Source organism: Eurosta solidaginis, chromosome 1 (genome assembly GCF_040869045.1).
Source record: "Eurosta solidaginis isolate ZX-2024a chromosome 1, ASM4086904v1, whole genome shotgun sequence".
Lineage (NCBI taxonomy): Eukaryota > Metazoa > Arthropoda > Insecta > Diptera > Tephritidae > Eurosta > Eurosta solidaginis.
The window spans coordinates 371,092,488-371,119,051 of NC_090319.1; the positions used below are offsets into that span (position 1 = coordinate 371,092,488).

Genomic DNA, 26,564 nt, shown 5'->3' on the forward strand with positions numbered 1-26,564 from the left:
GTAGAATGAAGCGTAGTATTTGCGTACCTCCCCAGTGAGTACTTTGCGACTACTCAAAACAGTTCCCAAATTTTATTTCAATTGAAGATAAGCTTTAAAATACATATTTAGGAATATTGTCATTCAAACATTCTAAATTCAAAAAAAATTTATTTAGATAATGTTTTCTTCATTTGAAGATGTGTTTTATGCGAGTACTTGATATTAATTCCACCTTTAAAACGCCTTCATTTGTGAAATAGTTGACACTTGATAAAAACAATTTTTCTTATGCCACAGGTGTACGAAATTCCTTTTTTTTGAGACTTTTCGCTAATTCAAAATATTTCCTATAGAACTTTTCATATGTCCAAAGTTTTAGTAGGATTTATTGAAAACGAACGAAAAAACTTTCACTCAAATCAACAGCAAGTTTTATACAACCTGTTACTCATTCCACAAAGAATCTTCTCAATACAAGGAAACTTTATTTCGAAAATGCTTTCCTCAAGTACGTGTAGTTTTTTACCACACTTTATATTAATGCCACCTACAATACCATTCACTCACTTTGTCTAAAACAAAATGCATCAAAAAACTTCATTGTCATAAGCCGCCTTCATTGAATTTCCACAAAACATAGATAGCTCAAGAAACAGCAGCTGAGAATCAATTTAGTAAGGAAAACGCGTTGCATTGCGAGTAAAATGCACAATTGACTGACAATGACAAAATATAAGAATTTTTTTAAATTTTAACGCGTGACATTTTATTTACTCCTAAATATAAATTTGAATAAATAATTTTTATGTAAATTTTAGGTATTTTTTGTAACTCAATGAAAGTGCGACACCCGTATGTACAAGCGCGCGTTAGTCGCAGGTCAAAGCGCACACAAATCGTAAAATCGACTGAAGTTAACGTTTCCTTGTAATCAAACATTTAAAATAAATTTGTTTAAAATGGCCACATAAAAAAATATATCGACAAGTGTAGATATATATGTATGTATAATGTATTTATCGATATATACTATTAAAATGTGCTAAAGCGTCCATTTCTCTTGCGTAGGTATTGTTATGCATATGTATATGAAAGTAAGAGGGGGTGGTAGGGGAAAAAAGTGCGAAAATTGTCTCTATTCAAAAACCTCCCTAAAATACATGACTTAAAGAGGTATGTAGTAATATCAATAAATAAATATAGTGGCGGGTGGGAAAATAGCAGCAAAATTCACAAAAGTTATGATAATTGGCGAAAGGACCGGTACAGGAAGTTCTAAAAAATTTGACCTCCTGATTGATTTCCAATATATAGAACATAAGTATATCAAACCTCAATGCGGAAAAGAATTTAAAATTATTAAAACAAAACGAAATCGGTATAACAAAATGGTATAAAAAAAAAGGTATACAAAAAAGTTTTAAAAAATTATTGAAAAAATAAAAGAAATCTTTTTTCTGAATCCTAGATAGCTGGAAACATTTAGAATGTTCGTCCATCGAAATCGACTAAGCCTGTACCCAGACTATCTATGAAGATTTAAGGTCATGTTAGCTGATGCTTTACTTACTTACTGTGCGTGCAAAACATTGGTATAAAAAGTATAAACACTAATGACATAAAAAATTGGTATAAAAAATAATGTCCTCATTCATCCGAAAATTTCTGTGAAGAATTTCCCGAAATTTTGTTCGTTTTTTTTATATTTATTGTTTTGCTGTTTTTCTACAGTTAATTTTAATCTGAACGGTAAGAAATATTTGTTTCGGAAATAAAAGAAATTGGTATAAATGGTGTACAAGAATTTGGAAAAAACATATCAGCGGCCATCTTAGTGGCTTATACTACAATTTATTATATTTATAAATCCAATTTATCTGCAAATATTACGATGTTTGCTGCTTTGAATCCACTTAAAAAATCGCAATATCTAGCGTGAAATCTAAACAGAAAGACGCTCTTTTCAACCTCCCTATAAAACGACGAGGACTCGTCGTCTTTTCTGTATCAGACATTATTTGTTGCTTAATTCGCCTTTCAAAGAACTAAGGGCAGTTTTTCTGCACGTTTACTTGAGAAAACGGCCCTTAACTGCTTTTTAATTTTTAAATTCGGAATTTCCTTACAATATTTCACCCGTCATTGTACAACTGCGAGTGAAAATCGGCAGCAAGATTTGATAACGTAAGTCATTCAATTCTTTATTTTTTTTTTATTTCCGTTAGTTAAAGAAAATAAGCTATTAATGTAAAACGAAAGCTATATAAATGAACAAACTTCAAAAAATTTTCAAATGTCTTCATAAAACATCCAAGCTTTTATTCACGAATTCAGGAAACTTCATGAGCGTGAAGTTTTTATTCCAATTTCGTTTAATCAGATATACTTTTACCTTTTCGAAATGAGTAATGTAACAAAATTTGCAAGTAATTTTTTCTGCTATTTTTTTACTCGCAGCTGTGAGATATGGCGGAATTCCGCAGTGTGAGGTATAGTCGGGTAGAAAAGTGAGTGGGATTACTATCTTTACGTAGACACACGACAGGTTAGATCATCGTATTCGGCTAACGGCTTGCAACGGAACCATTTCAACAAAAAAAAAAAAAAAAAACGCACTATCTTAGATTTTTTTTCGAAAATGCCTCACTAATAATTTTTTCAAATGCTCAATCTGGTAACACTATGGGCTTACAGTTAATTTATGATATAGATTTTTAGACATCGACAGCAATGTGTCCATGGCCCATACTTCTTGATTGAGTGGTGTTACCGATACATCAAAAACTTAAAATATATCTAAATACTAAAGTACAAGAGTTAAATTTATTTGACAGTTCTAAAAATATTTAGTTCATTGTATAAGTCAATACATACATATGTATGTGTACTACAACGTAATTGCATGGGAATAAGCTCAACGTTTCCTTAACTAAAAACAATACCTTGTTACTATAGAAAATTTGTTAATTAGCATTCGTTAAATCACAACTGTAATGACAAGTGCATACACATATACAAAGCTAATGACCAATGGCGTTTTACTTTACGCTTAGTTGGAGCTGTAAATATTTTTGTTGATATCTACAATTTGTTTTTGTTTTGTAAGGCAAGTAAGTGCATATGCAAAGCTCAATTCTCATTTTCTTTTTCAGTTCATTACCAGCAGAGTATTCGTTCCAGTAGTTGCTAAGCGTAAAGGTGTCACAAGAAAGTACTAGGCTAGAGTAAGGCTAATCAGAAGTGATCAAATGATCAATATGGCTGCTATAGCTACAATCTTTTGTATGTATGATTAAGATTTTTTTGTGGTATAGGTAACAGTGATTTAGCATTGCTAAATATAATTTTTAATTAACATTTCCATAAAAGCATACAATGGGGCCTAAGCGAAGATACATATATTAGTCTCTACTTATATGAACGGTCTGCAGTAATGACGGAATTTATATTAAGAGTGCCTAACAATACAATAAAACTAGAACTCATAGTGTTTTCCTTAAATAGAAGACATCGGATCATTTACTTAAATAATACATCATGTTATTCAGTAAAAGGGGGATGTCCATGCATATCATTTGGTACTTCTTCGAGACTATTTCGTGAACGTTTCAGGAACACTTCGGGATTATTTTAAGGATCAATTAGTATTATATTCGATATCAATTTGGAACAATTTGCGGATCCATTAGGGTTTGTTTTATAATCAATTCAAAATTACTTCGAAACCATTTTGGGATTGTTACAGAATCGCTTTAGATCAGTGATGTACTCTAGAACTTCGTAGAGTTTCAGAAAACCATTCGGCGTTCACCGATATGTTGTCTGAGAGCAGCGACAGAGCTCCAGTAAAGCAAGCAGCAGCAAAAATCTCATGCGTGAATTCTATTCTCCATGTAAACACATACTACTAAAAAATGCGTTTGGATATGAAGCTCTGCCGGCGTTTTAGATATCATTTCAAGCCTACTTCTTGATCATTTCGAGGCAACCAGACACAAAATAAGTTGATGGAAACGAATAAAATCAGAAATAAAAAAAATATAAGAAAAGAAAAACAAATAAAAAAAATTTTTTTATTCTTCATTTTATTTGGAAGAGTTATGTGTATTTTTTGTTTAAATTTGAGTTAAATTTTCATAATAAATCTTTCTTTATAAACTTCTATCAAGAAATCTATTAGGCAAACAAATCGATGCTGATCGAAATGAAGTCGACCTGTTCTGAGTTCTGATCCAGCGCATTTTTACGATTCGCACGCACAATAGCACGTCTTCTTGCGTCTGCGCATCCAAAAACCATATCTGCAAACATTTTTTAATTAAAATTCATGATACTTAAACCAAAACACAAACAAAAACAGCTGATTAAACTGGTTATCGAATCGGAATGAAAACGATTCGAAATCGACTTCGAATCGATTTTTTACAATCGCAATTGAGAACACCAAATAGAAACCGAGTCGAAATCAATGTCGTTTTACTCGAAATACAGAATTTAAGTAAACTTGGGAAAACTGGACATTTCCATAAGTACAGCTTCCTGCAACTGCTGCTGTGATTAAAGCTCCGAGCATGTCTGATATGATGTGATGATTATAGAGGAAGGGACACGGATTTTGATGCGATACCAAAAGATATCCATATTATTATCTTTAGATATCGAAAAAAAATAAAAGACAAAAAAAGGAAAAAGAAATGAAGTGGAGAGGAAATCCAAAACTGAGTCCGGAACCGTTAACGGACCGATTCCGGTTAAGAAACTCAATCAAACCAACACAGAATTGAGCCGGAACCATATAAGAAGTGCAGAAAGCGGAGGCAACACAGAAAATAAAATAAAAAAGAAGTACGAAAAGGGCAAAGAAAATGAAAGAAAAGAAAAGAAATAATATAAATATAGTATAAAAAACTAAATAAAATAATTTAAAAAAAATTTTTAAGTTAAACGGTTTTATTGAAAACAATACTTACATGAAGTAATAATACTAAAAGCTAGAAAATAATTAGGTAGGTCCTAGGTACTAGTCATTACATTCCTCATCAATGTAGGGCGTTGATCAGACAATTAAATAAAAGCGTTGGACGCTTCAAATTTCTATTGATAGTCATAAGTAAGACCAACACCTTAATCAGGTTATGCTACGCCTCACATTTTTAGGAATTTTATATAATTGTCTGATCTCACCCTAGATTGATGAGGACTGTGATGACAAGTACCTAGGACCTACCTAATTATTTTCTAGCTTTTAGTATTATTATTACTTAATTTGAGTATTGTTTTCAATAAAACCGTTTAAACTTAACCATTTTTTTTAATTATTTTATTTTAAATTTTATTTAGTCTTTATTTAATTGCCTATTATTTCTCATTCTATCTAGTTCATTTAGTGACTCATTATTACAAGGACTCTTTCCTGACAATTTGTTACAATCTAAGTCTTCAATACATAATCCTTCCAAAGACTTTACTCGACTCCGCGCCACGTATGCTTGTCCCTCCTCGAACTACAAAATATTATGATGTCACTTCTACCGGACTATATGTAATATTTATTCCAAATATGAGCCACATCGGACATAATATATCGCTTTCTATTCATGTATGTATAAAAAAATAAAAAAAAATAAATGTAAGGCGCGATAACCTCCGAAGAGATCTAAGGCCGAGCTTCTCTTCCAATTTGCGTCGTGCTCCTCTTGATTTTCCCTACAAATTGGCCGGACGGGACCTACATGTGTTATGCCGACTCCGAACGGCATCTGCAAAGCAGATGAGTTTTCACTGAGAGCTTTTCATGGCAGAAATACACCCGGAGTGCTTGCCAAACACTGCCGAGGGGCGACCCCGCTTAGAAAAATTTTCTTCTATGTATGTATGTATTATGTGTTCTAAATATCAACCAAATCGGACCACATATACGATTTTTTGAAATATTTCGATCATGCACCAGCTTTCAACGAAGTTACTTAAATTTCAATTACAAAATTCGTGCCAGCCAGCCAACCAACCAGCCTGTCAAGTCAAGCTAAATAAAACCGTTTAAAAACACGCAAATATGGTGCTGTGTTAGTATCTACAATCCACTTACATATCTGATGTTGATGACACCGTAGCAAAGAGATTCGTATCTCCGCTATTAAGCACAACTCGTTTTTAGCTAGTTATTTAACCACTTTAATAATTGCCGCTAGATGGGTCTAACTCTCCTTTGCGCGCCTAGCCTAGAGAGTTACAAACAAGCATACATACAAGTGAAGCTAATATAAGCGTGTTAAAAAGGGAAGGAATAAAGCAATGGAAGGGAGAGTAGGAGACGTAAAAAAAAGGTGAACCGAATCCGGACCCGTAACCAGAACACAACATGACCGATTCCGGATAAGAGCTGAATCAAAACCAGCCTAAATAGAAACCGATGCAAAAGCCGAAGCAGGAGAGCAACCAAAGCTAAACTGAAAATGGCTTAAAACCCAAGATTGGAACAAAATTAAAAATTGGATCGTAATCTGCACAGTTTCCTTAAGTTTAACTGGACGGCAAATAAGAGACCATCCCTAGATTGAATTCTTTAAAAAACGTAATAAGAGTGTGTTTGACGACCAAACTTAAAACCTTCTCAGGAACCCGGACGACCTATATTTTTTAACCAAAAAACGCCGTCCTATTAGCAAATACTAAGACTTTTCTAGGACCCATCTTAATTTTAGCCTTGCGGCAATGGAACAGCAACCGTTTTCAAGGTCTCCACTATACGCACGGAATCGGGATGAACTTTTGCATGTTTTTACAATTAAATATAACTGTACTAAAATTTTTTTTAAATAAAATCTGCTTACGCCATATACGTATATAGATACTTTCAAATATTGAAGTGAATAAGTGGAATGACATATGAGGTTCGCTCTTAGCGCCAGATTATTGCTAAAATTTCAGCACCTTTCACTTAGTTACTATTTGCGGTTGTAATAATGCGGATTTATGTGCTTTTCGTTATTTATGACTAGCAACTTTTTTTGTTACTATAATATACAAACTAACAATACACGTCAATGTTGCTATTCATTTGTTTACTAACCAAAATAGCAAAATAAATACCAGCTTTCAACGTTTCAGCGCGAGTAAAAGTATTTATGATGTTTTTATTTATTAACGTCGATTTGGGGCACTTTGATATTTTCACGCTTCATAGTTTTGAAAAAAAAAAAAAACTTTTTTAATATATATATACATACATACTTGCGCTAATTAAAATGCACGTGCGCTAAGAGCAATAGCAAAAAAAGTGCAACAAAAAATTTTTTGCTTTGATTGATCGAAACAACGATCATGTAGCGATAGTTCGAACACCGTTTTTTCGCCTTTAACGAGCGTATCTCAATAATCTACATATGCATGAGTATGTACAAAAAGATCATCCCAATTTCAATTTATTCATCACAAAAAAGGTACTAATTATTGTTTGTAAATATGCTTAAGTAGTTACGCGTGGCATATAAACTAAAATTCACATCGATGGAATTTAAAACTTGCGACGTTGAATTAAAATTTTACGAGAATCGATCGATAAAAATAGTGTTATAAATGACGATCAGAAAATTATCATAAAACTGGGTATTTGGAAGCAGAGGAAGGGAAGATCTACTATGAGTTGAGTATGACAGGCCGAGGAAGGCTTGATTTTACTTAGAGCTCCATTGAAATTAGTTATTGTGAAGCAGGGATAGCTGGAGTGACTAGCCTAGGTGAATAAGCGGCAATTATCCATATAATATTTTCACATTGATTGAAAGACCGTAGTAAATCGCAGCTGCAGTCGCATAAATCACTGTGATTTACTAACTGCGACGGTATCGGCGACTCTTTCGCAATCACGCTTACCAGTCATAACAATCACAAAAATTAGCACAGCTCTCGTTTCAATATCATCCTGTGAACCAATGACCCTCTGATTTGTTCTGCGACCAAAATGCAGGCTTTGCCTAGATCGACATCTAGCAACGGATAGCAGCACTAAAATCAGATTAATGTATTCATGTTGTGAGAGCTAATTGTTCTGCTATAATAAAAGCTGTGATTGCGATTATTGGTAAGATTGATTGTGAACTGAAATTTAGATCTTATACCTATATGAGACTACTTTATTTTCGTGTATTTTTTCTTTTATTTTATCTTCAATTTTTTGTCGCACTCCCTTCTAATACGGTTTCAGTACTGGTGTAAGTGTGTACACTATATTTCAAAAAAACTAACGAAATACAAGAAAACTACAATCTAGTTCATTAAAAACAAATGAGCCAGTTTGTATTTTGATAGTTTTTTTTTTGACATTCGCCCGTTTTTTCTTTATTTTTTTTTTTGACAAATGAAAATTTTGTTTTCAGTTTGAAAATTAGGCGTATAAAAACACAATTAAAATCAACTTTCTTGTCAAAAAAGTGAACCATTAGAGACCGAAATAATTTTCGCGTGTTTTTTGCATTGTTTTTATTGTTAAAAATGTTAATGTAAAAATAAAATGTAAAACATAAACAAAAACATGTCAAACTCACTAATTTTGGGGCAATAGTGGTCTCGCTTTTTCGTGATAGAAATTGTTTTTGTGTTTTGAAGTTCCGATAAAGTTTCGTCAGTTTTTAGCTTGGAATCCAAGCAAAAATAAAGTAAAGTAGTGTCATATATGCTTTATTGATCTTTTACCACTGCTGTGTCACCATCATAGATAAAAGTCGCTGCGAATAATAATTCAGTCACAAATTACGATATTCCTTAAAAATCGCAAGATCTATCAAGTGTAGTCTATAAGCTACATATTTTTTGTTAAGCTTGTGGGTGAAACAATTTTTAGGTTTGACAACTAAATTTAAGAACGTGTTATGGGAATTTGTTAATAAAACAAATAAATTTTTTTATAGCACCGAATAGAAAACCGCAAGACCGGAAATATTAGTGCAGATAAGTATTTTTGGTGGTTGCGCGCTTTTGGCGTTCACTGGCATGTCGTGGGCTTTGTAAAATATGAGTTTAATATATTTCTAAATATATAAATGAATGAATGAATTACAGCAACCAAGTTGCTATGTGAATGAATTAGCTAAATGCGCGTTGATACGAATACACAAAGGAGCAGTTGAGGGCTATTGGGCTGCACCACCTCTTTGATCAGAGATTGCATGGGTGCATGGGTGCAAACTGTAAGCAATTGTTTTGTGGATTTTGTTTTTTTTGTTTCATTTAAAATTGTAGTGTATAGTCGTAAATTAGCAATTATCATTAAGTCGACAATCGGCATGTCTTTCACGTGACCAAAGCGAGCAATGATTTACATATGTATACATATATATGGATATGTTAGGGATGTTACGGAGTTTCGATTACGATTTTGAAACGTTTACTTAACGGCAATAACCCGTTTTGTGAAGTGCAGCCGGAGTGACAGCCCTTGGGTACATTCACAACTGTCCGAAACGTTAACTCACATTGCTTTAAACTTCTGATGTTGATTTCATTTGTTGCTTGTAAAATCGAAAGCCGATCCAGAAAGCGCATATCGGAATAAAACAACCAGGATTTTTGAACAGTTATGACCGCAGTATAATGTTACGTTCTTACAAGTCAGTATACAATTTTCCCCCATAGGAAAGAAGCGTTATTTTATTCGAAATTGTCATAATCTTTCTAGATATTTGTCTGTTGTACTCTTTAATGACCTCCAATTCTGACAAAGCAAACTTGAAACAACTGATTTCGTTTATGGTATAGGTACTCGCATCCGTAACATCCCTAGTAGATACATATGTATTTATATATGGAAAATTTGCTATATTTTTTTTAGATATGTATCTACTGTACAAATTTAGTGAAAACCAGAGGGCACAAAAAAAAAAAATAATAATAAAATAAAATGTATAATTCTAGTACCCTTACCGCAGAGTACACTGGGATATTTGGAAGAAATTTGTCTAATAATTTAATATGTTGAAATGTTACAAAACTGAGTATATAAAAGGAAGTGGCTGGCTATTCAGACGAGTATTTTTTTTTTTAAGTAACAAAATTGTCTTGAAAATTTGTACGATTTTAAAAATGTTTTTAAAAATATTGGAAATTTCAAAGTTTTTGAAAATAAAAATTTCACACTTTTTCCTTGGAACTCTTGGAAATTTTGTTAGAATAAAGTCTTGTGTTTCAACAATTTTAGTTCAACCAAAATCAAAATAAAATAAGAATTGTTAAGAAAAAAATGTATACAGCAAATATTGTACTGAATTTTTCAGCCGAATAGAGACAGTCTAAAAATATTATTAACAATTTTCTATAAAGGCGAGTATTTAACCTCTAAAATAGTTTATGATTTACTGCTCCAGCACAATCCGTTGCAGAGGTATTAGTATTGGAACTAACATGTGATGGAGGAAATCAGCTGATCGGTACTTTTTTTACATGATTTGACATTTCAATTTCTGGCGCAGTATGATTTCTAGGGTAAACCAAAGTTACAAAAACAAAATCCATGGAAAGTGTGTGTATGTATGTCTATATGCATGTCGCCCTGCCGCCAGCTTTTATGGTATCGCCAAGTATTTTGGGACACGATTATTTCAAAAACTCCATGGTGCGGCAGTCGCAAAACGCTTGTATCTCTGACAGCCAACCATCTGATGAATTCGAGCATTTACAAGTTCAAAGTTAATTTCTAAACTTGCCTAAACGTTTATATACAATTAATACATATTCATACAAAGGTACATTAGAGTGACCAAAACATCGAATTGCCTACGTTTTGTTGAGGCTCATGGGATTTTATTCGCAACATAAATTAAAGCCCCAATAGTTATTGGGAATTCATTGCCAAACGTTTGCTAATATTAAAGTTTTTACCTCGAGCATTCCATGGAAAATTGTATATTCTGGCCTATTTACTAATTGTCTTCCTTATTAATTTTCAGTACCAATATATTTAAAGTATATAAAGTCACAACGTGCAGAGAAGGAAGACTAATACTGTTTTCACACAGACGGCTTATTGAATAATAAAGGCGGTTTTCTACATTAAGACGCTTATTGAGCTCAATCTTCCCTACAAAATTCGAATCTATAATTATTTTTTTAGTAACTAATCGAATGCCCAATGAAGTCAAAAGCACAATGCAACTCTGTTGGGAGCGTTCAGTTTCTTAGTTTTTGGTGTGTTCAGTGCTTAAAAATGTCATTTGTCAAAGTAAATGTCATTGTCTGTCATATTAGCATTGTCATTTTATTCGCTTGACATTTCATCCTTCATACTAATCGAGCAGTTACTTCTGTGTGAAAACAAAAAATTTACGATTTCATTAGAAGCTGAAATGAGATCATTAAGTTTCTGTGTGAAAATAGCATTAGATATTAATACATATTAAAAGAAAATAATACCTATACATATAAAAGAAATTGGTAAAAAAATTGGTATTAGAAAAATTCCGGACAAACAAATTGGTATAAAGAAACTGGTACAAAAAAGAAATACGTGACATAAAAGCGGTATATACATTGGTATTAAAAAAAAGTTGGCACCCAAAAATTAGTAGGAAAAAGTGAACTAAAAAACATGACATAGAAAAAACTAAGAAATTAATTTTTTATATAAAATTTAGTATACAAAATGATAGAAAAGAAAACTAAAAAAATATATTGAGGCGAAAGGAGAAAAATTTGTGTATAAAACAAAACTTAAAACGGGTGGTATAAAAAAATAAATACTTAAACAAAAAATGGTATAAAAAAATTCCAGGTTCGAATTGGAAAAAAAAATTTGTATAAAAAAAAGTACAATGAAATTATTTTAAACCAGATAAGTGAAAAACCAAATGCTAAAAAAACCGGAACACAAATTTCGTAAAACACATGTAATAAAAAATTTGTATTAGTATAAAAAACAAAAAATTAAAACCCTATGTATAAACAATTGGCAGTTAAAAAAAAAAGGTGGCTTAAAAAATGTCGTGAATAAAATGTGAAAAATAAAGAAGTTTTAAAGGCAAATTTGGTTTAGAAAAGAAAAACCAAAGTATAAATAGTATGGTCTGTAAATATACCCAAAAAAAATTTTAATAAATGTTGGTTCAGCTATATAGACTACGGCTAAGCCCGAAATATTTCAATTTCACATGTCTCTATAGGAGAGGGGAAATTCAATTTTAACAAGTAAGGGCCTAAGTTCGGGTGAAACCGAACATTACATACCCAGCTGTACACTTGAAATGCTGTTGTTGTTTGTTTTGTGTGCTTAATACTGTTACAAGGCTGCGCAATAATACATATACATATGGTTCTATTCTGAACTAATTTTTCTTCGAGTTATGGCTCCCGAAGCATATAAAATTGCTAAGTCATAAAATGGGCGGTGCCACGCCCATTTTTTTAAATTTAAAGGTTTTCCTATTTATTGTTATAAATTCACTAGGGAAATGAAATACCATTGATATAAAGCTTTTTTTTGTATATATATAGTTTATTTTATTCGTCCACGACCCTTTTAAAAATCTTTTATGTAAAAGTGGGCGTGGTCTTTAACCGATTTCGTAAATTTTTCTTCAAAGCATTCCTTATATTAAAGGCAAGCTCTCTGGCGAATTGTGTTACGATAGGTTTAACGATTATTGATTTATGATTAATATTTGTAAAATTGATTTCATCACAAGTGGGCGGTTCCACGCCCATTTTAAACAATTTTTTTTTAATTTTTTATCAAGTCTCAATATCAGTCCATACGTCAAATTTCAACATTCTAGGTGTATTATTTACTAAATAATCAGGTTTTTTGCGTTTTCCAAAATGTTATATATATAAAAAGTGGGCGTGGTTAACATCCGATTTCACTCATTTCCAATATCAAATTGAAGATATCTCAATATTTACTCAAGTTATCGTGTTAACGGACAGACGGGCGGACATGGCTCAATCAATTTTTTTTTCGATACTGATGATTTTGATATATGGAAGTCAATATCTATATCGATTCCTTTATACCATTATTCAGTCAAAGTTATAATACCCTGTGTACAAGTACAGCTGGGTATAAAAATAGAGTTTCGTACGTGTCCCGTAAAACGATTTTTTATATTACATTTTTGATATTTTTTCCCCTGCCTCATACAACTAAGAATGCTGCTGGACCGAAATTGTTCTTAAAACGAATATTCATTTTGGATTTCTCGAACTCTTCTACGTACACGTACACCTACATATATCAGAAGCAAACTTACGATTTGTCCCATCCTAGCTACATTACAATAAAAAAAATTAAATTTTCACTTAATTTTTTTAGGTCACTCTAATATACATATGTATGTACATCTGTAAGCCTATTTAGGTGAATATGCGATTTATGCTCTTGATCGACGGCAGAACCAGCTATGGACCGTAACGTATTCATAGTTCATGCTGGCGATATTTCTGTTGCTATGTCTACAGCTGTCTGCGACACATTATAGTCTACAGCTGAGTGAACGTGACAATTGGGCGCCATAAGCTAAAATCTTCCTAAACATGCGAGTTTAAATATTATAAATAAGTTCTTATTTGCACTTACATAGCTTATACAGGTAGATTTATGTCGAACACGAGTCAAAGGGGACTAGGGCGTTAGCTGTCATACAATTTTTTTAAATCAGATGATAAATTAGACACAGACCCAGTGTGACAAGTTTCCTGTAAATTTTTACTGCCGCTACTACCTCTCTTCTTAAAAACAAGATACGCATGTGTAGATCGTGCGCTTTTTCATTGATTTTTTCAAAAAACATGCAATCGCGCAATTTCACTCATTCAATTTGCCGTTAGAATTTCTCCACCCACAAATATCGTTTTATTGACGATTATGTATTCTAGTTGAGTATTTGGCAATTTCAACTATTCTCAATTAGTTTGGGGTCAATGTAGTGCAAATGAATTGTACCTCATGCATGGATTTGGTATGTTACGGAGCTTCGAATTCTGTTCCGAAACCTCGGAACTTTCGATTGATTTAGATATTTGGTACATATTTCGGTGCTGCATATTGGGAATTGGACTACGAAACTACATACACAAAAAGTTTCCAAAACATCTCAATAAAAATTTGGAAATTTTCACGAACAATTTTATTACATGCTGAATAAGTACTTGTTTTCAAGCTGTGGTGCCCAAAAGCAGCAATATTTAAAACAAAAAATCCAGTGGAACTCTTGCAAGTTCAGTGTTAGCCAAAACTTTAAATTTTTTTGGTATACTTGTGGTCGTTTTTAGAATAGTTATTCGGTATTCAATGCAACTAATTAAGCATAGCGTTTGTCGGTAAAAAGCACAACACTGAGATAATGAAATAATTAGTTATGTTTTCTACACTAAAGCCCTTATTGAAGTCAATCTTTCATACAAATTCTTAATTATTTCATCATTGTTTTATTGAATACCTAATGCAGTCTAAAATTTAGTCCGCTTTGCTTGGGGTTTACGATTCTATTGTAAATTGTGCGAAAAGAAAAACTAGTCATTAAATTAAAAGAAATTGTGGTTCCATTAAGCTTCTGTGCGAAATTGGCCAAGTCCTAACAAGTAAAGGTGTCTAAGTTCGGGTGTAACCGAACATTATATACTCAGCGTGAGCTTCAATTGTACATTTGATTTCAGATAAATTACTTTTCTACATAACACGTGGCACCGCACGTTTAAAAGAAAAATTTCTCTCAATTTCCTCATACAATAAAACTTGATAAGTGAAATATCAGTGATTCAAAACTATTTTTTGCTAAGTTATAGCTTATTATTCTAGTCTAAGACCCTTTTAAACTTGTTTTATATCTAAGTTGCCGTGGTCTTTAACCGATGCCGTCCATTTTTACTAGAAATATTTTCTGCTATAAGGAAAATATGTGTACACAATTTCATTACGATATGTTAATTTTTCTTCGAGTTATGGCTCCCGAAACAGAAAATTGCTTAGTCATAAAAGGGGCGGTGCCACGCCCATTTTTTAAAATTTGAAGTTTTTGCTATTTACTGTTATAAATCCACTTGGAAAATTAAATACCATTGATATAAAGCTCTTTTTTGCAAAGATATATCTTATTTTATTATTCCACGACCCTTTTAAAAATCTTTTATACAAAAGTAGGCGTGGTCCTTAACCGATTTCGTTAATTTTTCTTCAAAGCATTCCTTGTAGTAAAGGCAACCTCTTTGCCGAATTTTGTTACGATGGGTTTAACTATTTTCGTTTATGCTTAATATTTGTAAAATTGATGTTATTACAAGTGGGCGGTGCCACGCCCATTTCAATTTTTTTTTTTTTCAAATTTTTATCCAAAGTCCCAATATCAGTCCACACGTCAAATTTCAACATTCTATGTGTATTATTTACTAAATAATCAGGTTTTTTGCGTTTTCCAAAATGTTATATATATAAATAGTGGGCGTGGTTATCATCCGATTTCACTCATTTTCAATATCAATCTATTCTGGGTCCAGATAAGCTCGTGGACCAAATTTGGTGAAGATATCTAAATATTTACTCAAGTTATCGTGTTAACGGACAGACGAACGGACGGACTTGGCTCAATCAAATTTTTTTTCGATACTGATGATTCTGATATATGGAAGTCTTTATCTATCTCGATTCATTTATACCTGTACAACCAACCGTTATCCAATCAAAGTTAATATACTCTGTGTGCAAAGCACGCTTGAGTATAAAAAGTATCGAAAAACTACTTTTATGGTGTATTTGAGTTGAACTACGGCTTCTAAGTATGACTAAGCGTTTGTTAGCGCAGAACTAGCCTTTATTTGTCTAAATCGAATAACATCTAACTTACAAACCTTCTAAACACTATACATATTGGATCTCAAAAATTGAGTCTCCAAAAAAGTAAAACAAAGCTGTTGCTACTAATTAGATCAATTTAAATTAAGCTTTAACATTCAACATTAAGCTGTGCCTCGTTTGTAGCCGCAAGTGAAATTTTGTGTTCAATCTTAATAGCTTTATTGTAATTAAAAAATACGATCTGATACAACTAAGTAATAAATTTTCTACATAATTTTAAATAAATTGATTTAGAAAGCCACTTATTAAATATTAAATATGTATTCGTCCTCGTATATATGAAAATCAAATATTTTAACATACGTACCTTATTAAAAACCCCGGTTTTTGCGCAACTCCGATGAATTAGTTCAGAAAGTTGTGCTGCAAGAGAAATAAGATAAAATAAAAATCGATTTATAACTTTACGGAGCATTAAAAGGCTGGAGGAAAATTTTAATAAAAAATTATATGGATTCTGGTGTACCCGACAGAGTTCGTCCTGCCCGAAAATTGGGTTTTTGACCATTCCTTATTTCAATTATCTCCTTCCCACTCCAACTCTCGCTTCCACTCCAACGTACTTTACCATAAAAAATATTTCTAAGGCGTCCTATCATACTTACTTACTTACTTAATTGGCGCTTAACCGTCTAAACGGTTATGGCCGTCCAAAAAGGCGCGCCAGTCGCTCCTTCGCTCCGCCAACCGGCGCCAATTGGTCACACCAAGGGAGTTTAAATCGTTTTCCACCTGGTCCTTCCAACGGAGTGGGGGCCGCACTCTACCTTTGCTTCCATAGGCGGGTTCCGATAGAAACACCTTCTTGGCCGGAGCATTATCTTTCATTCGCATAACATCCCTGCAAAAATCGTTGGATCATGTGGTCCACTGGAGTACTTACCATTATACTCCACTGTAATGCAGCAATGGACCAACTCATGTTTCTACACGAACACATTGTAAGCCGATCATTGCTCGTTTTTAATGATTGCAATCACTACACGATGCTTATTGGACTGTGGGTACTCCATGGATTACTCTGATGTAATGCGGAGCTGGAGTATATGGTCCAGACCTAGGACATCGCAATGTTAATTGGACCATATTTTTTGTATGAATTGTGGTTAATTTTTGAGTACTCGGTTGGTCCATAGCGAGTACTCCATACATGCATGCATGGAGTACTCGCGATTTTTGCAGGGATGGCCTAGCCAGCGCAGCCGCTGCGTTTTAATTCGCTGGACTATGTTGATGTCTGCGTATAGCTCGTACAGCTCATCATTAAATCTTCTTCGGTACTCGCCATCGCCAACGCGTAGAGGTCCATAAATCTTTTGAAGAACTTTTCTATCGAACACTCCCAAAGCCGCTTCATCTGCTGTTGTCATGGTCTATGCTTTTACCCCAGGACGGGTACGATAAGTGACCTGTAGATTATGATTTTCGTTCGCCGAGATTGGACTTTTTTTTCAATTGCCTACCTAGTCCAAAGTAGCATTTATTGGCAAAATTGATTCTTCGCCGGATTTCAGTGCTGATGTTGTTGCTAGTGTAACGATTTTGCTGCAAATCCTCTTATTTGCAATCCTCTGCTAAGTTCGAATCACTAAACTGTTGAATAAATAACTCCAATGTTGAATAATGGAAAAATGGCCTTTATTAAAGTACTTCACAATAACACTTATACTTTGCTACTCGCTGGCTTAATAACCAAACTGATTGATAACTCAAATGAAACTGAATTACTTCTTACTCGCCTGCCCCGCTTTTATAGTTTACGCTGCATACTTCTAGGCTCTTCCATTTCCAGAACTTACCAACTATATTCGTGTGTGTATAGTTCTCATATAGTTTCTACTTGTTTACAATTGTCTACTTTTTAGCGCTTCTCAGATGTACATATGTGAGTTTGTAGTTTACAGTCTCCCGCACACACATAAGCGTATAAGTAAATTCATCTGTGTGTGACATCTCATCTCTCGCTGCCTTGTATGTAAATGTTGCTCGTCGGAATGTGTACATATGTGTAGACGCAATTATTGATTCGCTTATGTAGATACATAATGATTGAATTATTGATGTGAATTCACGTCACTGCTTAGCATCGGCCTGGAGATGGCAGCACTCCTTAGTTTTGCTAATATTCGTAACACTAGTATTGATGCTGGTTCCCAAATAAACGAAGTCTTTTACTATTTCGAAATTATGGCTGCCAACAGTAGCGTGGTTGCCAAGGCGCATATGCGCTGACTCTTTGCTCGATGACAGCAGGTACTTCGTTTTGTCCTCGTTCACCATCAAACCCATCTTTACCGCTTCTTTTTCCAGTTTGGAGTAAGCAGAATAACAGTGCGGGTGTTTAGGCCGATGATATCAATGTCATCAGCATATGCCAGTAATTGCACGCTTTTATAGTATATTGTTCCAGTGCGCTTAAGTTCTGCAGCTAGTATAATTTTCTCCAGCATCAAATTAAAGAAATCGCACGATAGGGGGTCACCCTGTCTGAAACCTTGTTTAGTTTCGAACGGCTCGGAGAGGTCCTTCTCAATTCTGACTGAGCTGATGGTGTTGCTCAACGTCATTTTGCACAGCCGTATAAGTATTGCGGGGAAACCAAATTCAGACCTAGCGGCATATAGGCAGCTCCTTTTCGTGCTGTCGAAGGCGGCTTTAAAGTCGACGAAGAGGTGATGTGTGTCGATTCTTTTTTTCACTCGTTTTTTCCAAGATTTGGCGCATTCTGAAAATATGGTCGATGGTAGATTTACCAGGTCTGAAGCCGCACTGATAAGGTCCAATCAGCCGGTTCACGGTGGGCTTCAATCTTTCGCACAATACACTATATCATAACGAACGAAAAAAAAGAAAGAAATTGAAATCGATTTCGGAGGACACATTGATTTTTTTTTTTATTAAGGCGTTGTTATTCCTGAGATGGCTGCTTAATAAAAATTCGTAGGATAGGAAGGTGAATCCTCGATTTCAGGGATGTAGGGGTGCTAATTTTTATTTGCAGAGTTTTGAGGACTGGTGAGCGAGTGATATTTCTGTCCACTTAGTTAGCATGCGGTTCAATGATTTAGTTCAGGTGGCAAAGAGCTTTCGATGTCCACGATCAGTGTTGCGTAGTTAGTAGTGTAGAAGGGTTAACATGGACGCTGTCGCTAGTCTTCGAACTTTCTCAATATTCGTTGCATTGAGTGCAATTGTGGGCTATGCACTCTGCGATATAATGCTTCTTAAGTTAATGACTATTCAGGTATGTACATAGCCAGTGGCCAAGACAAATAGAGGACTTTTGTGCCGTACTCTGACCGGAAGGATCCATATGACGCAGATCAAAACCTAGTACTTTTGAGGCTTCAGTTCTTTTGAGTTCAGAATAAATTTAGCGTCAAGAGAGTGGGAGTATCCCACCATCAACGGCCGTCTTGAGTCCCAGCCTCATCACTCCATTTTCGACTCGCTCTATGGAGGGAAGCATAGCTGAGGTCTAAATAAACTATCGCATCGCAGAGGGTCATTCGAATCAAAACGAGAAGTGCCGATCACCTATGGCGACTAGAGCTCGTTTGTTCCAGTAAAGGTTGCATGATTCTAGATGATTTAGCGATTTGTACCTTTTTTTGATTTTGACAAACATTCTGATTTTTTTGTCTTTCTGGTTTACAAGATCAGCCGCTTCGAGAGGAAAGCTCGAACGAATTTTGGCAAGACGTTCAGCTTAGATCTCGTTACACCTCGGAAATTATGTTGTGCAACGAGAATTCTAGCTAAGGAGCTGAAAACACGACCGCAGTATACTAAATTAAAATAATATTGCACTGTTGCTACTCGGATGTTAATTGCGCGGAATATAAATTCAGATCTAGGCGGCTGTAGAAGCCGAGGTTGGATGGGTTACTTCGTACGGGTAGTCATTAAGATGACTCAATTACATAATGGAGCCTATTGCGACTTACGTATGTTTACTCCCTGAATCAAAGTACGATAAAGAGCAACCCAGCTTCATGGAACTTCTCAAAATAGAGCAAAATAATAGAAAACATTAAAGCTAATGTTGCTACTCTAGTTCGGTTTGAAAAAACCAAGTCAGGTTTTTTTGCTAGCTTTTTTAAAATAAATTCGAGATATGTAGTGCAACGTTTTCTTAAAATCAAGTATCAGAAAGTAGAATTTCAGAAGATAAATTAAAAATACAGAACAAATTCAAAATCGAGCAAATTTAATTTCTCATTTAAAAGCCAGGACTTCCAAGACATATGACTACCAGCAATAGTCGAGAAACGTAATGCCAAACCGCAATATAGGCAATAGAAAATTTTTTAAACTGAGAAATTTGAATTAAGTTAGATCGAATAACGAACTATCATGTAGTATTAAACAGGAGAAAGAGATTATATAAAAATCTGGAAAAATTCCAAATTCACTAAGTGCGTTTTGATATGGAACTGCACAAATTGTTCATCGCACACTTAATCGGAAATGAGCTCGAGTCGTCGTGAAACTTACTTTCGAGTGTTGTGTTGTATAACCCCAAGCAAGTTTCACCATTATTTTGGAAAAATATAAAATAAATGGAACTAAAGTGATCCGTTTTAGAAAATAGTTGGAAGGTAAATTTTTATTCGTTTCCTTTCATATTTTGACGATTCAAGCGGCGTGTTAAAGGTCATAAAATTCAATGAACATTGAACATTATAACATTTGGACACTCTGAATAGTTTAATATTAAAACAATTTTAAGTAGACCGTTAAAGCAATCCTATCGCAGAACCTTTCATTTTAATAAAAAATATTTGTTTGCTTTGTCTTGCGTTTCCTACTTTGCTTCCTTCTTCTTTTCATCATTTTGCTTTGCTGGCGGTGGTGTCCTCTGCTTCTTTTCCAGCTCGTCGATTAGTTCGGTTACATCCTCCTTCTCATCATCATTCAATGCACGAAAATATCGAGTAGCTCTTACTTTGTTCACCACAGATCGTTCAATCATTTTATTTGGATGAAATTCACGTGTTATCCTGGAATTTGGCAAACCTTTTTGTTCTTGCAGTAATGTATTATCCAACATAAACATGGTATTTCTTACTTTGCGTAAATCAAAAGTTTCTTCTTCGAACGATTTGCCCGATTTGAAGGTAAGAACGGTAGGTTTTGAATCTACCAGCGTAATTAAATTGTGGGTACTTTCGACTTTGTGTAGCAGAACGGTAGGTCGTTGGGTATTCCAAAATTTCCGTTGTACCAAACCCATGCCCAGTTCCTTCATGTAAGCATCATAGTTATGGCTATTCTCAAGCTGGTACTGTCTTCCCTCCCAACAATTGATTTTCTTCAACATTTTTATGTATATTTTTTAACGGAAAATTTTGAACCAAATTTAATGGAATAATTTTTGTAAATATTTAAAATGTTTGTTATTTTGTGACAAGTTGTGTGAAGAAGAAACGAAATGAATGTATCATGGCGGAACTAGCGGAACTATACAAGGTGGCAGCACGGAACAGCTGAATATAAACATTTTTTATTTGAATTGATACATCAACTTCCGGCGCAGTATGATTCTGACATTAGACCATCGAATTTACAAAACAAGGTACATGGAAATTTTATTTATGTTTTGTAGGTATGTCACCATGCTGCCACCTCGTATGGTTCCGCCATGGAATGTATGTAATGAATTTGAACACTACATAATGATATCGATGTCTACTTAATTTCCATGGCTAATTTTGCTCTGCGATTACCCCACAAACACGAAAAAAAAATGTCTCCAACCTTTCAAAAATGTAGTCTTTAAATCAACTCGAAAATAAACAGTTCTCAAAAGTTTATCAAAGGTTGGGGAGTGAAGTTTGATATCAACTTATAACTATAAACTCCTCAAACGTTGTAGCTTAACTGGAGAATGAAGTTGGGTAGCAACTTGAAATCTATAAATTTCTCAGAGGTTGGAGAATAATTGGAGAATGATGTTGGGTATCAGCTCGAGATAGAAATTTCTTAATGGTTGTAAAATTATTGCAAAATGATGCTGGATACCAGCTTGAGAACTATAAATTTCCCAGTTGGATATCAACATCAAATTTATTCTATTCTATAAGGATGGAAAATAGTTGGAAAACTGTACATTGTATTTGTAGTGATGTTGGACATTAGTTTGAGAACTATAAATATCCCAACGGTTGAATATAAACTTGGTATATATACATTTCTAAGAGGTTGGAGAATAATTGGAGATTGAAATGGGATATCAAATTGAGAACTACAAGTCTTCAGAGGTTGGCGAATAGGTGGAGTATGATGTTCGCTGACAGGGTCATGTTATGCGAATGAAAGACGCTGCGGCATAGAAGGCTTCTTTACAGGCAGCCGTATTTGAAAGCAGAGGATGCTAGACACCTTCAGTTGGAATTAAAAGGTGGAGGAATTGGCGCAAGTTATTCCAACCAGCCAAAGCTGGCATCGGCCAATTAATGAATGATGGAAACGCGCGAAGGAAATTCTTTGCTGTGGTCGTCGGCGATTATACTAAGACGTCTATTAAGCAAAGAGCATTTGACTTTCACCGAAAGAAGGGTTGTCAGATTATGCTGTACCGTGCTGGTTCTACAGTCATGAACAAAGAATGTTTAAAATAAGTGTTCGTTTTCATTAGAAAGGACTTTCTATATGGAATCAATAGAAAAATTTGTGTGAGCGAAATAGAAAAATTAGAATTCTATTAGAATTGTGGTTGTTTCAAAGCACAAAATGGCATTTGTTGTTGGAGGAACTAAGAGAATGAAAAAATAAAGAAAAAGAGCCAAAACTATAAAAATTAATTGAATATAAATTATTTTTCTGCAAATACATAAAATCTGAGCTCTAACGAAAATTTATTAATTTCAACAGCGTTCAACAGTACATAAAAAACACATATATTATGTATAAATGAGTAATAAATTAAATAAAATGTTAGTTTTCACCTGTTGCAAACAAATTGATAAAAATATATTACAAATAACATGTATGAACATCTAGGCATACATATACATAATGCAATAACATTCAATTTAATTGCTTATTGAAGAAGAACGTATAAATTAAAATACAAAATAAAAATCAAATAAATTTTCTATACTAAACTGATAGGTAGGTAGGTTCAACTTGAGGACCTCACATAGACTGATTGAGTCCGTAGTGTTACCAGAAGTTTGTTTTAACGACCAAACTGAAAAACCCTATCAAAAACCAGGAAATATGTTATAAAATAACTCCGTCCTCTTGGCAAATACTAGAAGCTTCCTAGGACTTAAGCCACTTGCTGCTTCTTCGCTTAATCTCGCCCAATCTAATTGGGACATCTACGGAGCAAGCTTCAAGGGATGCGCCCTTTTTAGCTAGTTCATCCGCTTTTTCATTCCCATCTATTCCCATATGCCCTGGGACCCAATATAGATGTATGCTTCTCCCTGTCCCGATTCTCTTCAGAGGCTGCTTACACTTTAACACGCATTTAGATGCTGTGCTATGCGAGATTATTGCCTTAATTGCTGCTTGACTGTCAATATAAAAGTTAACACGGTTGCAGCTTAAGCTATTCTCTTCCAGGGTTTCTACTGCTTTGGTTACGGCTAATATTTCCGCTTGGAAAACGCTACAGTAATCCGGCAGCCTGTAGGATCTGCTTATTTCCGGATCAGCGCAGTATACCGCAGACCCTACTCCTTCCACTACTTTGGAGCCATCGGTGTACACATGTATCGCCTCGTCCGCCATTTGCGCACCCTGGCGCCAACCGTCCACCTCTATTGTGGCCTTAAGATCTCCCTCGAAGCGCAGATAGGGAATCATGTAGTCTGTTCGTCTTGTGATTGATGACGCTAAACTACTATGGCCATATGGTCGGCGCTCAAGCTGCCCCGAAGCACCGAGCCTGGTTGCGGTCGTTAACGCTTTGTTCTTTGCTACCAGGTCTACAGGTGGGATGTGCAAAATGGCATACAGTGCAGCCGTCGGGGTTGTTTTCAGGGCTCCCGTAATGCTAAGCATCGATAGTCTGCATACCCCCTCTAATTTTTTGAGGTATGTTGTTTTTTGTGTGGCTTTCCACCAAACAAGAACTCCATAGTATAGAATAGGGCTTACAATCGCTGTAAAAAACCCAATGAGAAAGAGAGGGCGATAGGCCCCACGTACACCCCAGCATTCTTTTACTTGCGTAGAGTTCCGTTGAGGCCTTCTTGACCCTCTTCTCCACGTTGAGCTTCCATGACAGCTTACTGTCTAGGATGATTCCTAAATATTTTGTGCAAGGTTTCTCCTGTAAGGTCACCCCTCCTAACTTAGGCCTGGTCCAATTTGGGACCTTGTACCTCTTTGTAAACAAGACCATATCCGTCTTCTCCGCATTGACTTTCAACCCGACATTAGATGCCCAGGTATGAATATCGCGAAGCGCCCGATCCATCAAAGAACTAATCGTTGGAAGGCACTTTCCACTTATGACAATTGCAACGTCATCTGCGTAAGCCGTAAGTTTTACGGGTCCCTCATCGAACTGCCTGAGCAGTTGGTTGATGACCAGCGTCAACAGCAGAGGTGATAGCACCCCTCCCTGCGGCGTGCCCCTGTCCACTGATTTCGTGGCCTCGTACTAAACTGATAACTTGTACATTCTGAATTTTAAAAATTGTCTCTATCATACCAAATTAGCGATAAATTTGCACGACAGCTTTATGAAATTATAAATCGATTTGGAGAAATTCCATTTTTCAAAAAGTGCACGTCGTCACAACTATTTATTGGTATATAAGATATTTAAAAGAAAAATCTCACACAAATCTCTTTTGAGCGCATTAAAAGCTAAATGAACACACGTCAGCGCTAGTCAAATAAAATTTTTGAAAAATTTATTGCAAGCGAAAGTGAAATTTTAAGTAATGATATAGTTTCGAAAAGTGCAGACGCAAATGGGTGTTACTAAAAATACCTACATATCTATTTGTATATATAAATGTGAATTGCAGAGCTTGTGGGATTTTATTCAATTTGTTTTAGGTTTTCAAGTGTTTGGCAATTTATGGAATGATCTAAATAAGAAATTAACTTTATTTAAAATTTAATAAAATAAAAATATAGAGAGAAATCAGCAGAAGAGGAACGCACACTCCTCAGGGAAACACGATTCACTCTAGCTCAACTTCGATCTGGAGATACTGTAACATGTTAAACTCTTAGCCTTCCAGAATCAACCCGACATACAAAATATATGTCCTGCTTGTAACGTGTCCCCACATGACACCAACCATCTCTTCAACTGTATTGTGGAACCAACGCCTCTAACACCCCCCACATTATGGTCCACCCCTGTTGAAACAGCAAGTTCCCTTGAACTCCCGTTAGAGGATATTGATGAAAATTTGTGATCGGTCGCACCTATTGGATGGGGCGAAGCACTGCTACAACAACAACAACATAGAGAGAAATATTTTTATTATAAGATTAATTGCCTAACGGTGAATTTTAATGGTATACGGAAATCGAGGTAGATATAAATTTCCATGGACCAAATCTAAAACGACGTCCTTGGCATACCATTTCAAAAACGACAGAGGCTGAACCTATAGGCAGCCAAAACTCTCCTCAACTACTATGCGTATCGGAGTTAGTAAGGACGACACCTTGTTTACTGGATTTCCGATCTCCCAAGCGCTCAAGTGCAGTGTTTTCGAGGGATGCGTAAAACACCAAATATGTATTCGAATGCACTCTGGATTTCTACGAGAAAGTGATACAGGGCGGTTTCTGTCGACCTGTTTGTCTTTTACGTATCCTGTCTAGGATGCATTTGTTACACAAAGTGTGATCTTATCCCACAGTCTAACAGCTTCTCCATTGCGTTTGAAACAAAATATGTTTAACAAATTTAGTTAAATGACCCCTAAAAAGTAGCAATTTTTTCATATTTTGGATTTGAGCACCGCCCTTTGCTCTTATCGAAGGCCTTGAGATATAGGCTAACGCGAAGCTTTCCATCATAATTCTTTTAAGCCCGGGTGTAGTTCCTCCTCCTGAAACAAAAATGTTGCGATAGATACCGGCTACTTCATTGAGGAGAAGCAGTTCACTGTACGGCATGCTAGATTCTGAGCTCAATCAGATTTTACCTTATCAGGGAAGTGGGCTGCTTACAGAGTGTTTACTCTATGTTGTGTTGTTGTATTTACGTTAAAGACACTTCCCGAAGGTTTTGAGGAGAGTTATCGATGTTGATGGTCCTTTGCCGAATATAGATTCGGTAACGATTAACATGGCCACATTAAACCTTCTAAACTATCCGCCTCCCAAACCCCTACTTCCATGAGGAGCTTGGAGTCGCCAGGACCTAGCTTGCTAAACATGTGTATTATACATTTATATTTGTATATTTGTAGGTAAGGTTGACAATTGGATTGCGGAAGCTCTGAAGATAATAAAATAATTTAAAAAACATGTTTAAGTTAAAGTTTTATTGAAAACAATACTTAGATTAAGTAGTAATAATACTAAAAGATAGAAAATAATTAGGTAAGTCCTAGGTACTAGTCAGCACACTCCTCATCAATCTAGGGCGTTGATCAGACAATTAAATAAAAGCGTTGGACGCGTCAAATTTCTATTGACAGTCATAAGTAAGACCAACTGAATCTTAATCAGGTTATGCTACGGCTCACATTTTTAGAAATTTCACGCGCCCAACGCTTTTATTTAATTGTCTGATCAACGCCCTAGATTGATG

At 34.9% G+C, this 26,564-nt stretch overlaps 1 protein-coding gene across 7 annotated transcripts in view; it reads right to left on the reverse strand.

The window, feature by feature from the left end:
- The window catches only part of LOC137238234 (E3 ubiquitin-protein ligase RNF181 homolog), a 122,740-nt gene that overhangs the window by 66,550 nt on the left and 29,626 nt on the right, over positions 1 to 26,564 (reverse strand). For all 7 annotated transcript variants that reach the window (XM_067763011.1, XM_067763008.1, XM_067763006.1 and 4 more), the window contains exon 2: positions 16,128 to 16,183. The gene's annotated coding sequence lies outside the window, so the exon portion shown is untranslated. The remainder of the gene's footprint in view (positions 1 to 16,127; positions 16,184 to 26,564) is intronic.